Source organism: Triticum dicoccoides, chromosome 5B (assembly GCF_002162155.2).
Source record: "Triticum dicoccoides isolate Atlit2015 ecotype Zavitan chromosome 5B, WEW_v2.0, whole genome shotgun sequence".
Taxonomy (NCBI): domain Eukaryota; kingdom Viridiplantae; phylum Streptophyta; class Magnoliopsida; order Poales; family Poaceae; genus Triticum; species Triticum dicoccoides.
The window spans coordinates 129,274,802-129,288,364 of record NC_041389.1 but is presented as its reverse complement, the minus strand read 5'-3'; positions in this window follow the sequence as shown (position 1 = coordinate 129,288,364).

Below are 13,563 nucleotides of genomic sequence, written 5' to 3'. Positions count from 1 at the left end.
CTCGCGGAAAATTGGCACCCAGGTTTATTGGTCCATTCCCAGTTATGTCCAGAGTGGGTACTATTGCATAGCAGTTGGAACTGCCCCCAGAATTGTCAGAAGTGCACAACATGTTCCATGTCTCCTAGTTGAGACAATGCATATCCCCGCCCGAGAAAAAGATTACTATGATAGAAGTAGAGTTGGCTAAGGATTTAACATATGAGGAGAGACCATTCAAAATTTTGGATGAGATGGAAAGGGTCACTCGTTGCAAGACGAGAAAATTTTACAAGATCCAGTGGGAGCATCATACAGAGGTATAAGCAACATGGGAGCAAGAAGAATTTCTAAAGGCAAACTTCCAGAATTGTTTTCCTGAGCAACCGAATCTCGAGGACGAGATTCATCCTAAGTGGGGGAGGTTTGTGACAGCCTGGTTTTTGCCCTCCTTTCTTTTTCTGAATTTCATTTGGTTTTGAGTTGAAATTTGGAGTTTGAATCATTTCAGTTGGACTTAAACACTTGGACAGCACCTTGGCTTTCACCCAAGTGACTCATTTCTCTCCCTGGCCATCATTTCCTCTCTGGTCTACCTCAAAATAATATCATGGATATTTTCTTAAATGAGAAATATTCATTTTCCTCTCAAAAACCCTAACCAGAAACTTGTGCTCCAAAGCAACCCCAATTTTTCTTGCCCACGAAAATCTGAGAAAATTCACAAAAATCCTTTGAACCCTAGGACACCCCCTGAGCAAAAATATTACACCACTTTTTGGAATATTTTTGCTACAGAAATTATTTTCTGTTCTAGACAGAAATGGTAGTTTCTACAGCAACTACCATTTTAATTGCTCCAATGCTGCTATATTTTCTTGTGCATCACTACCCTCCTAGATGATTGCTAACCACCAAAGCACAGCTCCCAAATCCTATCCGTTTGACCACTGTAAGCTCTTAAAGTTATTGACCAGTAACTTGCAATGAAGTAAAACTCCAGTTAACTGCACCTGTGCTCAACTCAAAGCTTTAGCCCTAACCTAAACACTAAGGACTACACGCCAGATGATGTCTACTACACAACTTTCTTCTTGTAGACGTTGTTGGGCCTGCAAGTGCACAGGTTTGTAGGACAGTAGCAAATTTCTCTCAAGTGGATGACCTAAGGTTTATCAATCCGTGGGAGGCGTAGGATGAAGATGGTCTCTCTCAAGCAACCCTGCAACCAAATAACAAAGAGTCTCTTGTGTCCCCAACACACCCAATACAATGGCAAATTGTATAGGTGCACTAGTTCGGCAAAGAGATGGTGATACAAGTGCAAAATAGATAGTAGATAAAGGTTTTTGTAATCTGAAATAATAAAAACAACAAGGTAACTAATGATAAAAGTGAGCGTAAACGGTATTGCAATGATAGGAAACAAGGCCTAGGGTTCATACTTTCACTGGTGCAAGTTCTCTCAACAATAATAACATAGATAGATCAAATAAAAATCCCTCAACATGCAAAATAGAGTGACTCCAAAGCCACTAATAGCGGAGAACAAACGTAGAGATTATGGTAGGGTACGAAACCACCTCAAAGTTATTCTTTCGGATCAGTCTATAAAAGAGTTCCTACTAGAATAACACCTTAAGACACAAATCAACCAAAACCCTAATGTCACCTAGATACCCCATTGTCACCTCAAGTATCCATGGGCACGATTATACGATATGCATCACACAATCACAGATTCATCCAACCAACACAAAGTACTTCAAAGAGTGCCCCAAAGTTTCTACCGGAGAGTCAAGAACGTGTGCCAACCCCTATGCATAGGTTCATGGGAGGAACCCGCAAGTTGGTCACCAAAACATACATCAAGTGGCACATGATATCCCATTGTCACCACAGATAAGCACGGCAAGACATACATCAAGTGTTCTCATAAAAGACTCAATCCGATAAGATAACTTCAAAGGGGAAACTCAATTCATCACAAGAGAGTAGAGGGGGAGAAACATCATAAGATCCAACTACAATAGCAAAGCTCGGGATACATCAAGATCGTGTCATAGAGGAAACACGAGAGAGAACACGAGAGAGAGATCAAACACATAGCTACTGGTACATACCCTGAGCACCGAGGGTGAACTACTCCCTCCTCGTCATGGATAGCGCCGGGATGATGAAGATGGCCACCGGTGAAGGATCCCCCCTCCGGCAGGGTGCCGGGAAGGGTTCCCGAGAGGTTTTTGGTGGCTATAGAGGCTTGCGGCAGCGGAACTCCCGATCTATCTTCTGTTCTGGAAGTTTTACGATACGTAGGTATATATGGGTGCAGGGGGTACGTCAGTGGACCGAAGGGGGGGCCACGAGGCAGGAGGGCGCGCCCCAGGGGGGTGGGTGCGCCCCCACCCTTGTGAGCACCTCCCTTCTTTCCTGACATGCACTCCAAGTCCATCGGGTGGCTTTCCTTCCAAAAATAACTTCTCTAGTTGATTTCGTTCCGTTTTGACTCCGTCTGATATTGCTTTTCCTCGAAACACTGAAATAGGCATAAAACAGCAAATCTGGGCTGGGCCTCCCGTTAATAGATTAGTCCCAAAAATAATATAAAAGTGGAAAATAAAGCCCAATATTGCCCAAAGCAGTAGATAATATAGCATGGAGCAATCAAAAATTATAGATACGTTGGAGACGTATCAAGCATCCCCAAGCTTAATCCCTGCTCGTCCTCGAGTAGATAAATGATAAAAAAGATAATTTTTGATGTGGAATGCTAGTTGGCATAATTTCAATGTAATTCTTCTTACTTGTGATATGAATATTCAGATCTGAAAGATTCAAGACAAAAGTTCATATTGACATAAAAATAATAATACTTCAAGCATACTAACAAAGCAATTATGTCTTCTCAAAATAAAATGGCCAAAGAAAGTTATCCCTACAAAATAATATAGTCTGGCTATGCTCTATCTTCACCACACAAAGTATTTAAATCATGCACAACCCCGATGACAAGCCAAGCAATTGTTTCATACTTTTGACATTCTCAAACTTTTTCAATCTTCACGCAATACATGAGCGTGAGCCATGGACATAGCACTGTAGGTGGAATAGAATGGTGGTTGTGGAGAAGACAAAAAGAGGGGAAGATAGTCTCACATCAACTAGGCATATCAACGGGCTATGGAGATGCCCATCAATAGATATCAATGTGAGTGAGTAGGGATTGCCATGCAACGGATGCACAAGAGCTATAATTATATGAAAGCTCAACAAAAGAAACTAAGTGGGTGTGCATCCAACTTGCTTGCTCACGAAGACCTAGGGCATTTTGAAGAATCCCATCATTGGAATATACAAGCCAAGTTCTATAATGAAAGATTCCCACTAGTATATGAAAGTGACAAAATGAGAGACTCTCTATCATGAAGATCATGGTGCTACTTTGAAGCACAAGTGTGGTAAAAGGATAGTAACATTGTCCCTTCTCTCTTTTTCTCTCATTTTTTATTTGGGCCTTTTCTATTTTTTTGGCCTCTTTTTTTCGTCCGGAGTCTCATCCCGACTTGGGGGGGGGGGAATCATAGTCTCTATCATCCTTTCCTCACTGGGACAATGCTCTAATAATGATGGTCATCACACTTTTATTTTCTTACAGCTCAACAATTACAACTCGATACTTAGAACAAAATATGACTCTATATGAATGCATCCGGCGGTGTACCGGGATATGCAATGAATCAAGAGTGACATGTATGAAAGAATTATGAACGGTGGCTTTGCCACAAATACAATGTCAACTGCATGATCATGCTAGCAATATGACAATAATGGAGCGTGTCATAATAAACGGAATGGTGGAAAGTTGCATGGCTATATATCTCGGAATGGCTATGGAAATGCCATGATAGGTAGGTATGGTGGCTGTTTTGAGGAAGATATATGGTGGGTGTATGATACCGGCGAAAAGTGCGCGGTATTAGAGAGGCTAGCAATGGTGGAAGGATGGGAAAAGGTGCATATAATCCATGGACTCAACATTAGTCATAAAGAACCCACATACTTATTGCAAAAATCTAGAAGTTATCAAAGCAAAGTATTACGCGCATGCTCCTAGGGGGATAGATTGGTAGGAAAAGACCATCGCTCGTCCCCGACCGCCACTCATAAGGAAGACAATCAAAAATAAATCATGCTCCAACTTCATCACATAACGGTTCACCATACGTGCATGCTACGGGAATCACAAACTTTAACACAAGTATCTCTCAAATTCACAACTACTCAACTAGCATGACTCTAATATCACCATCTTCATATCTCAAAACAATCATCAAGCATCAAACTTCTCTTAGTATTCAACACACTCATAAGAATTCTTACAAATCTTGTATGCTTAGCATATTAGGATTTTAAGCAAATTACCATGTTATTTGAGACTCTCAAAATAATATAAGTGAAGCACGAGAGTTCATCTATTTCTTCAAAATAAAACTACCACCATGTTCTAAAAGATATAAGTGAAGCGCTAGAGCAAACGACAAACTACTCCGAAAGATATAAGTGAAGATCAATGAGTAGTCAAATAATTATACAACTATGTGAAGACTCTCCCAATTAATAATTTTAGATCTTGGTATTTTATTCAAACACCAAGCAAAGCTAAAGAAAATGACATGACGCTCCAAGCAAAACACATATCATGTGGTGAATAAAAATATAGCTCCAAGTAAAGTTACCGATGTATGAAGACGAAAGAGGGGATGCCTTCCGGGGCATTCCCAAGCTTAGGCTCTTGGTTATCCTTGAATATTACCTTGGGGTGCCTTGGGCATCCCCAAGCTTAGGCTCTTGCCACTCCTTATTCCATAGTCCATCTAATCTTTACCCAAAACTTGAAAACTTCACAACACAAAACTTAACAGAAAACTCGTAAGCTCCGTTAGAGAAAGAAAACAAAACACCACTTCAAGGTACTGTAATGAACTCATTATTTATTTATATTGGTGTTAAACCTACTGTATTCCAACTTCTCTATGGTTTATAAACTATTTTACTAGCCATAGATTCATCAAAATAAGCAAACAACACAATGAAAACAGAATCTGTCAAAAACAGAACAGTCTGTAGTAATCTGTAACTAACGCAAACTTCTGGAACTCCAAAAATTCTAAAATAATTTGGTGTACCTGAGTAATTTGTGTAGTAATCATCTGAAAAAAGAATCAACTAAATATCACTCTCCAGTCAAAAGTTGAAGCTAATCTCGTGAGCGCTAAAGTTTCTGTTTTTTTTACAGCATGATCATAAAGACTTCACCCAAGTCTTCCCAAAGGTTCCACTTGGCACAAACACTAATTAAAACATAAAACCACATCTAAACAGAATCTAGATGAATTATTTATTACTAAACAGAACCAAAAAGCAAGAAACTAAAATAAAATTGGGTTGCCTCCCAACAAGCGCTAACGTTTAACGCCCCTAGCCAGGCATAATGATTTCAATGATGCTCACAAAAAGAGATAAGAATTGAAACATAAAGAGAGCATCATGAAGATTATGACTAGCACATTTAAGTCTAACACACTTCCTATGCATAGGGATTTTGTGAGCAAACAACTTATGGGAACAATAATCAACAAGCATAGGAAGGTAAACCAAGCATAACTTCAAAATTTTAAGCACATAGAGAGGAAACTTGACATTAGTGCAATTCCTACAAGCTTATATTCCTCCCTCATAATAATTTTCAGTAGCATCATGAACGAATTCAACAATATAACCAGCACCTAAAGCATTCTTTTTATGATCTACAAGCATAGAAATTTTATTACTCTCCACATAAGCAAAATTCTTCTCATTCAGAATAGTGGGAGTATCATAAGAGACTTGAATACTATAAATTGTTTCCACATTAAAAGAGTAATGTTCGTAGAAAGGTACTCATAATCATGACAAGTTTTATAAATATAATCATCACTACTCTTTATAACATAAGTTTCATCACAATAATCATCATAAGTGCCAACTTTGTTCTCATCATAATCGATTGAAACCTCTTCCAAGATAGTGGATACATCACTAAATAAAGTCATGACCTCTCCAAATCCACTTTCATAAATATTATAAGATTCAACATGATCCAATATTGTGGTATCACTACTTCCTAAAGTTGACACTCTTCCAAACCCACTTTCATAAATATAATCATCATAGGTAGAATGCATGCTATCATCATAACTACTTTGCATATCAAAACTTGAGAGGCTAAAAATATCATCATTATTAAACATAGCATCCCCAAGCTTGGGACAAACATTAATTGCAGCAAATATATTCTCAAATATGTCATCCTCATCAAACATAGCTTCCCCAAGCTTGGGTCTTTTCATATCATAAGCATAACCACTCTCATCATTAATAGTACGGATAGCACCAATAGTATAGCAATTATTATATTCTTCCAAGCAATTGCCAAAAAGATTTTCAAGATCATAAGAAGTATCATTATCTTCCCAATCATAATCATCACAACAAGCAATAGGCATAACGAGATCTTCGTCAAGTGTATCATCTTCATTTTCATGAGGCACAACAATAATAGGAGCAACTTTATTTGGGAGAGATACCTTTTTACCTCTCTTCCTTTTTCTTTTCTTCTTCTTCACCTCATGTGTGGGTTCAATCCTCTTTTTGGAGCTCCTTATTAATGAGATTGGATTGATGGAAGACTCCTCCTTGTTACCTGATTCATCATGAGAAACAATAGGAGGATATTGGGAAGTCTCTTCCCTTTCGTTAGCATTCTCTTCATCTTCTATTTGTTTTATTTTCTTTATGTAATTGGCAATATAAGGATTTTCAATGCAATTTACCGCACAATACATATAAATCTTCTCTAGATCAAAATCAAGAAATCTATCAAGATTAAATTTTGGAATACCCTCAGTTATACGTTTCATTTCTTCAAAACCCAAAAGAAGGCTAAGCTCTTTATGATGCTCAAGGGTAATCAAATTATCACAATATTTGGAAACGACTTGATCATGAAACAAATAGCATTGGAGCTTTAAATGACCATGTTCATTGCAAAGTTCACAAGGGGTACTATAAATATTGAATCTTTCAGCACATTCATCTAGCTCTTCTTGCAGTAATTTGGTTTCTAAGTACTTATGCCTCTTGCAATATCTATCTTCCCTATTTGGTGTGTACTTACAAACCCAATGCACTCCACAAATATTGACATGTTTATAGGAGACATTTTCATCATAACTAGTGCAATCATCATTAGCATCATGGATATTCAAAGAATTCGTACTAACAACATTGCAATCATGCTCATCATTCAAATATTTAGTGCCAAACAATTTAGAGATTTCTTCTTCTAGCACTTGAGCGCAATTATCCTTTCCATCATACTCACTAAAGATATTAAAAAGGTGAAGCGTATGAGACAAACTTAACTCCATTTTTTGTAATTTTCTTTTATAAACTAGACTAGTGCTAAAACAAGAAACAAAAAGATTCGATTGCAAGATCTAAAGATATACCTTCACTTACCTAGCCTCCCCGGCAACGGCGCCAGAAAAGAGCTTGATGTCTACTACACAACCTTCTTCTTGTAGACGTTGTTGGGCCTGCAAGTGCACAGGTTTGTAGGACAGTAGCAAATTTCCCTCAAGTGGATGACCTAAGGTTTATCAATCCGTGGGAGGCGTAGGATGAAGATGGTCTCTCTCAAGCAACCCTGAAACCAAATAACAAAGAGTCTCTTGTGTCCCCAACACACCCAATACAATGGCAAATTGTATAGGTGCACTAGTTCGGCAAAGAGATGGTGATACAAGTGCAAAATAGATAGTAGATAAAGGTTTTTGTAATCTGAAATAATAGAAACAACAAGGTAACTAATGATAAAAGTGAGCGTAAACGGTATTGCAATGATAGGAAACAAGGCCTAGGGTTCATACTTTCACTGGTGCAAGTTCTCTCAACAATAATAACATAGATAGATCAAATAAAAATCCCTCAACATGCAACAAAGAGTCACTCCAAAGCCACTAATAGCGGAGAACAAACGTAGATATTATGGTAGGGTACGAAACCACCTCAAAGTTGTTCTTTCGGATCAGTCTATAAAAGAGTTCGTACTAGAATAACACCTTAAGACACAAATCAACCAAAACCCTAATGTCACCTAGATACCCCATTGTCACCTTAAGTATCCATGGGCACGATTATACGATATGCATCACACAATCACAGATTCATCCAACCAACACAAAGTACTTCAAAGAGTGCCCCAAAGTTTCTACCGGAGAGTCAAGAACGTGTGCCAACCCCTATGCATAGGTTCATGGGAGGAACCCGCAAGTTGGTCACCAAAACATACATCAAGTGGCACATGATATCCCATTGTCACCACAGAAAAGCACGGCAAGACATACATCAAGTGTTCTCATAAAAGACTCAATCCGATAAGATAACTTCAAAGGGGAAACTCAATTCATCACAAGAGAGTAGAGGGGGAGAAACATCATAAGATCCAACTACAATAGCAAAGCTCGGGATACATCAAGATCGTGCCATAGAGGAAACACGAGAGAGAACACGAGAGAGAGATCAAACACATAGCTACTGGTACATACCCTGAGCCCCGAGGGTGAACTACTCCCTCCTCGTTATGCATAGCGCCGGGATGATGAAGATGGCAACCGGTGAAGGATCCCCCCTCCGGCAGGGTGCCGGGAAGGGCTCCTGAGAGGTTTTTGGTGGCTATAGAGGCTTGCGGCAGCGGAACTCCCGGTCTATCTTCTGTTCTGGAAGTTTTACGATACGTAGGTATATATGGGTCCAGGGGGTACGTCGGTGGACCGAAGGGGGGGGGGCACGAGGTAGGGTGGCGCGCCCCAGGGGGTGGGCGCGCCCCCACCCTCGTGAGCACCTCCCTTCTTTCCTGACGTGCACTCCAAGTGCATCGGGTGGCTTTCCTTCAAAAAATAACTTATCTAGTTGATTTCGTTCCGTTTTGACTCCGTCTGATATTGCTTTTCCTCGAAACACTGAAATAAGCATAAAACAACAAATCTGGGCTGGGCCTCCGGTTAATAGGTTAGTCCCAAAAATAATATAAAAGTGGAAAATAAAGCCCAATATTGCCCAAAATAGTAGATAATATAGCATGGAGCAATAAAAAATTATAGATACGTTGGTGACGTATCACCAGACATGAAAACCGGGGCCAGCCGTGGCTCTATGCCGTAGTGCACGCAGTGACCACGCGTCTGCATGATGCCAGCATGCTTGTCGCCGCGCTCTGAGTGCCGCCGAGCGCTCTATTCAGCGCGTGCTCGCTTCCCCGCTTGCCTAACCTTGCCAAACCTCTCCACCATCATCGTTCCGACTCCATTAACTCCCTCCTGGCGCTCGCCGACGCTGGAGCTCGCCGCAGCAAGCAGAGGTGCGGTCCGGCCAACCCAACAGTGCGTTGCGCACTGTGTTCGTCGCCACCCCCTCATTCCTGTGCTCGTCTCCGCCCGTTCATAGTGCCCGCGTGAGTTGCGTCGCCTTCCCCCTCGCTCACTTACGTCGTTCGTCACTGGGCGCAACATCCAGGTATCCTCCAGCGGAGCCCGAACCCCCTCACCCCGCTCGGCTATAAATCCAGCCCTCCCCAACCCTCTCGAGCATCACAAGCTCCACTCACAAACTCCACAAACTCGTAGGAAGCCGTAGCCCGGCCGGACAGGCCTCGGGCCGCCGTCCCTGAGCTCGAGCTCGCCGGCGATCCCTCTTTCCGTCGCCACCGCTCCATCCCCTCCCAAGCTCAGGTGACTCTTCCAGAGCCTCCCCCATGCTTCAGTGGTGCCGACCGACTCGGTTGGAGCCACTAGGGTAGCCCCTCATCGCCGTCATCTCCAACTCCGGTGACCACGGCTGTTTGCCGCCACTGGAGAGGCTCATTCCATCACCGCCCAACCACCCCTAGCTATTCTACGGGTACGGGCAGGTGCGCCTCTCTCTTCTCCTTCGATCCATCCCTTCAGATCGGGCCAAGACGCCCTCCTTGCCGGCGTGTGCTCCGACGAAGCCCCGCCGTGCCCTGTTTCTCTCCCCCTCCCTCTCACCTGACTAGCGGGGCCTGCTGTTAGCCACTCTGGCCGCAGCCGAAGCGGTATGAGTGGAGGTGCCCCGCGGGGATTACGCATTCGACGTCACCCCCTGTTCTGTTTGTATTAATTCAAATTCAAATATTTCCATAGAGATTCAAACAGCCACAACTTTTTAACCATAAGTCCAAATGAATTGATTCTTTTTGCATTGTGTTCTGTATGAAAATCTCCAGCAGCACACCAAAGATGAGATTTCTCTCTACTGCCTAGATTTTCGGGTGAATTTCAGAGTGTTTCTTGATGTTTTCTTTTTGTGTTTTTGAATTGATTTCAGAAGGTGAAGCTTGTCTTGAGGATCACCAGGAGGAGTGTGACCCTCATCTGCCCTAAAGGCAAGCCACAACAACATTTTCATGGTGCCATTGCAATATTTGTGATTTATTTTCAACTTGAATGAGTAATTTAGTTCATGCATTTAAATCGCCAGGTTGAATAAATATTTTCATTCTGTTGAAAGCTTGATTATGTTGACATGTTGATTTATAGTAAGTTAAAAGTTAACTAAGTTAGTTTAAGTTATTATAAGTTATTCTAGATTATGAAGAAATAATTTGCTTATGAAAAAGAACTAGTTTGGATAATATTTTCTTGGGTAAGAAAATAATTATGCTAAGATATTGCCATGGTTAGTTGCTAAATAAACATGACCAGAATAGTGCCTTGAGTTTCTGAAATGTTTGGTTAGTGCTTGATATAGTTGACCTAGTATTGTTCTTATGATTAGTGAAGCATGTTACATGAGTGCATTTGCATGGCATATCATGACACCAGTTATTTTTACTTTAAGTTGAACCTGATAATAAATAAACTTGAACATATCGTTGATCGGGTCATGGTGCCACTGAATTGAGTTTTTCCCAGTGCAACCACATTTGCCTTTATGGGAAGGCCTTTATTCGGCCCATTGTCATGCCTCTGGTCGGTACCTCCAACGAGGGAAGGTTATGGGCATGCAGTACCCTAGCCCGATAAGCAGACATAACCTTGTGTGTCCGTTGATGTTGTTATGGTACCTTGTCCCTGTTTGGGACCGTTTATGTTTTGCCACGATGGTGGCCGTTGGTGTCTTTCTTAGACACGGGGCCACCCATGACTTAGCCTAGTGGGGAGTTAGTCGGAGTGGCCGGGAGATTGTCATGGCAATGGAGGGGTTCTGTTGGAATGCCGTTGGTCCACCAGAATGGGAGTGCGAGGCCATGGGTTCCTTGGTGCGGGTACAGTCACTACAAAAAAACACTTCCGTGATGATACGTGTTTGTCACAGTAGGTCATGTTTTATGTCATGCATGTATATCCATGACGATTTTATGACAGAATCAAGATAGTCATACTTGTGCTATCGTAGAAGTGTTCCATGACATTACCAAAATTATCATCACGGAAGTGGCCACTTCCATGACGATAATTCGCACGTCATAGAAGTGCTTTCGTCAAGGGTGATCGACACGTGGCATCCACCATAACGGAATGCTGTTAAGATATCGGGTTCGGTTTTGGATCCGGTAACCCATTAATAGCCCCGACCAATGGGGATTTTCCACGTGTAAAATCATCATTGGCTGGAGTAAACACATGTCATCTCAACATTGGGACAGATGTCATCCAGTCATTGGACCCAAGGCGCCTATGATACGTCGACACGTGGCATGGACCAACAAAGGCCCATTCCTGTGAAAAGGCTGGCCCGTTTGACTTGGTAAAAAGGTGGCGGGCCGGCCCACGGAAAGCCTGTTAACCGCCTGTTCGCATATAGTCCATTTACAGCCTGCAAACACAGGGGCCATTACGGCCTATCCAAATTAGGCCCAGCAGCATCATCTAGGCCGTCTAATATGATTCTAGCCTGCTTTAACTTCCGGCCCATGTATGGCCCATGACGTCTTTCGGCCCATATGAGGCCCTTTGTAACTCTTGGCCCATTAATGGCCCGTGCTGAAACTGGCCCGTAATGAACAGTGTATCACTTTATACCCATTAACGACCCATTATTCCATTGGGCCATTTCCAGCCCATGTTATCTTTCGGCCTTCTCAGGGTCCATTTATTCTTGGGCTCATTTCCAGCATTCGGTTAGTTACGGCCCGTTACTGTCGTTTTCTGCTTGTGGGCCAAATTCAGCCCGTTGTTACAGTTGGCCCGTTTGTGGCCCATTAATATGTTGGGCCGTTTTCATAGCGTCATCAAATACGGCCTATTAATGATGACCCGTTATGGTTGGCCCATGAACGGACGATTCCAACTCTAGCCCGTTTACGGCCATAATGCGGTCTGTTATTGGCCCATGTTTGACCGATCGATCATCCAGACCATATAAGGCCCATCGAAGATACGGCCCGTAGAAGGCCCATTGTGTCTATGGCCCGTAGAAAGCCCCTTGTTTCTACGGCCCGTAGAAGGCCCATTGTTTCTATGGCCGGTAGGAGGCCCAGTGTCACTACAATAAATATGTAGCCCATGGTTATTGTGGCCTTGTTTTAAAAAATAGGTTATTGCAGCCACTAGCAAACCACGGAAAAAGAACTGCACTGACTACAAGCAAAAAAAAACAAGAAAACAAGGAAATAAATAAGCAAGCAACTTATGCTAGGCTATCACGGCTATTACACATAATACATCCACTGGGCATCACAGTTCGCCACCAGTGCAAATATAGGGAACAAAGCAGCATATAAACACCGCAGCAAAACAAGTCTAGAACTGAAACCACTTTTGAAGAGCTCAAGAAACAATATCCTGGGTACTAATAATGCTGGCAAGATTCTTAGCAAGCTTATTAACTTTCTCTTGTTTGGCGCTTAAATCCTCCAGCGCTTGCTGTTGCACAAGAAAGTATGCATCTGAATTCTGCAGGGACTTCCTCAGTCCTTCGGCTTCTTGCCGCAGCACATCTGACTGATGCCTTTCAGCTTGTAGCTAAGACTGAAGAAGCCGAAGTGATTCAGGCAGCGAGTTCGAAGAGCTTGTGCTAGCGGTACTGGCTAGTAACTTGAACACTACATCAATGCAGGACTGTGGGGTTTTCTCACTGTCTACAAGATCATTTTTATCACCTTTCTTGGAGACCAACAGGGTTGTCTCACTATCTTGAACCTTATCTGCATTACTTTCTCTACCATTGCATAGTGGGGTGCTCTTCTCCAATATTCTGTTTGCATACTACAAGAGAAACAAGCAGACACATCGCATGTTTAGCTTGTAGTATAAGAAACTCATTTTGGTAATCTGGTTCAGTTGTAAGGTGGACAGGATAACAACATGAAACAAACATATATCTATGTACTATGGTCACCGTATTGGCCATATCATTCTAGTTTATGTTGCCTAATCAAGATAGAGACACAGTTCAACTCATATATTTTGAAGACACAACAACATAGACATAATATACGTGTGAGAAACTACACAACATTGG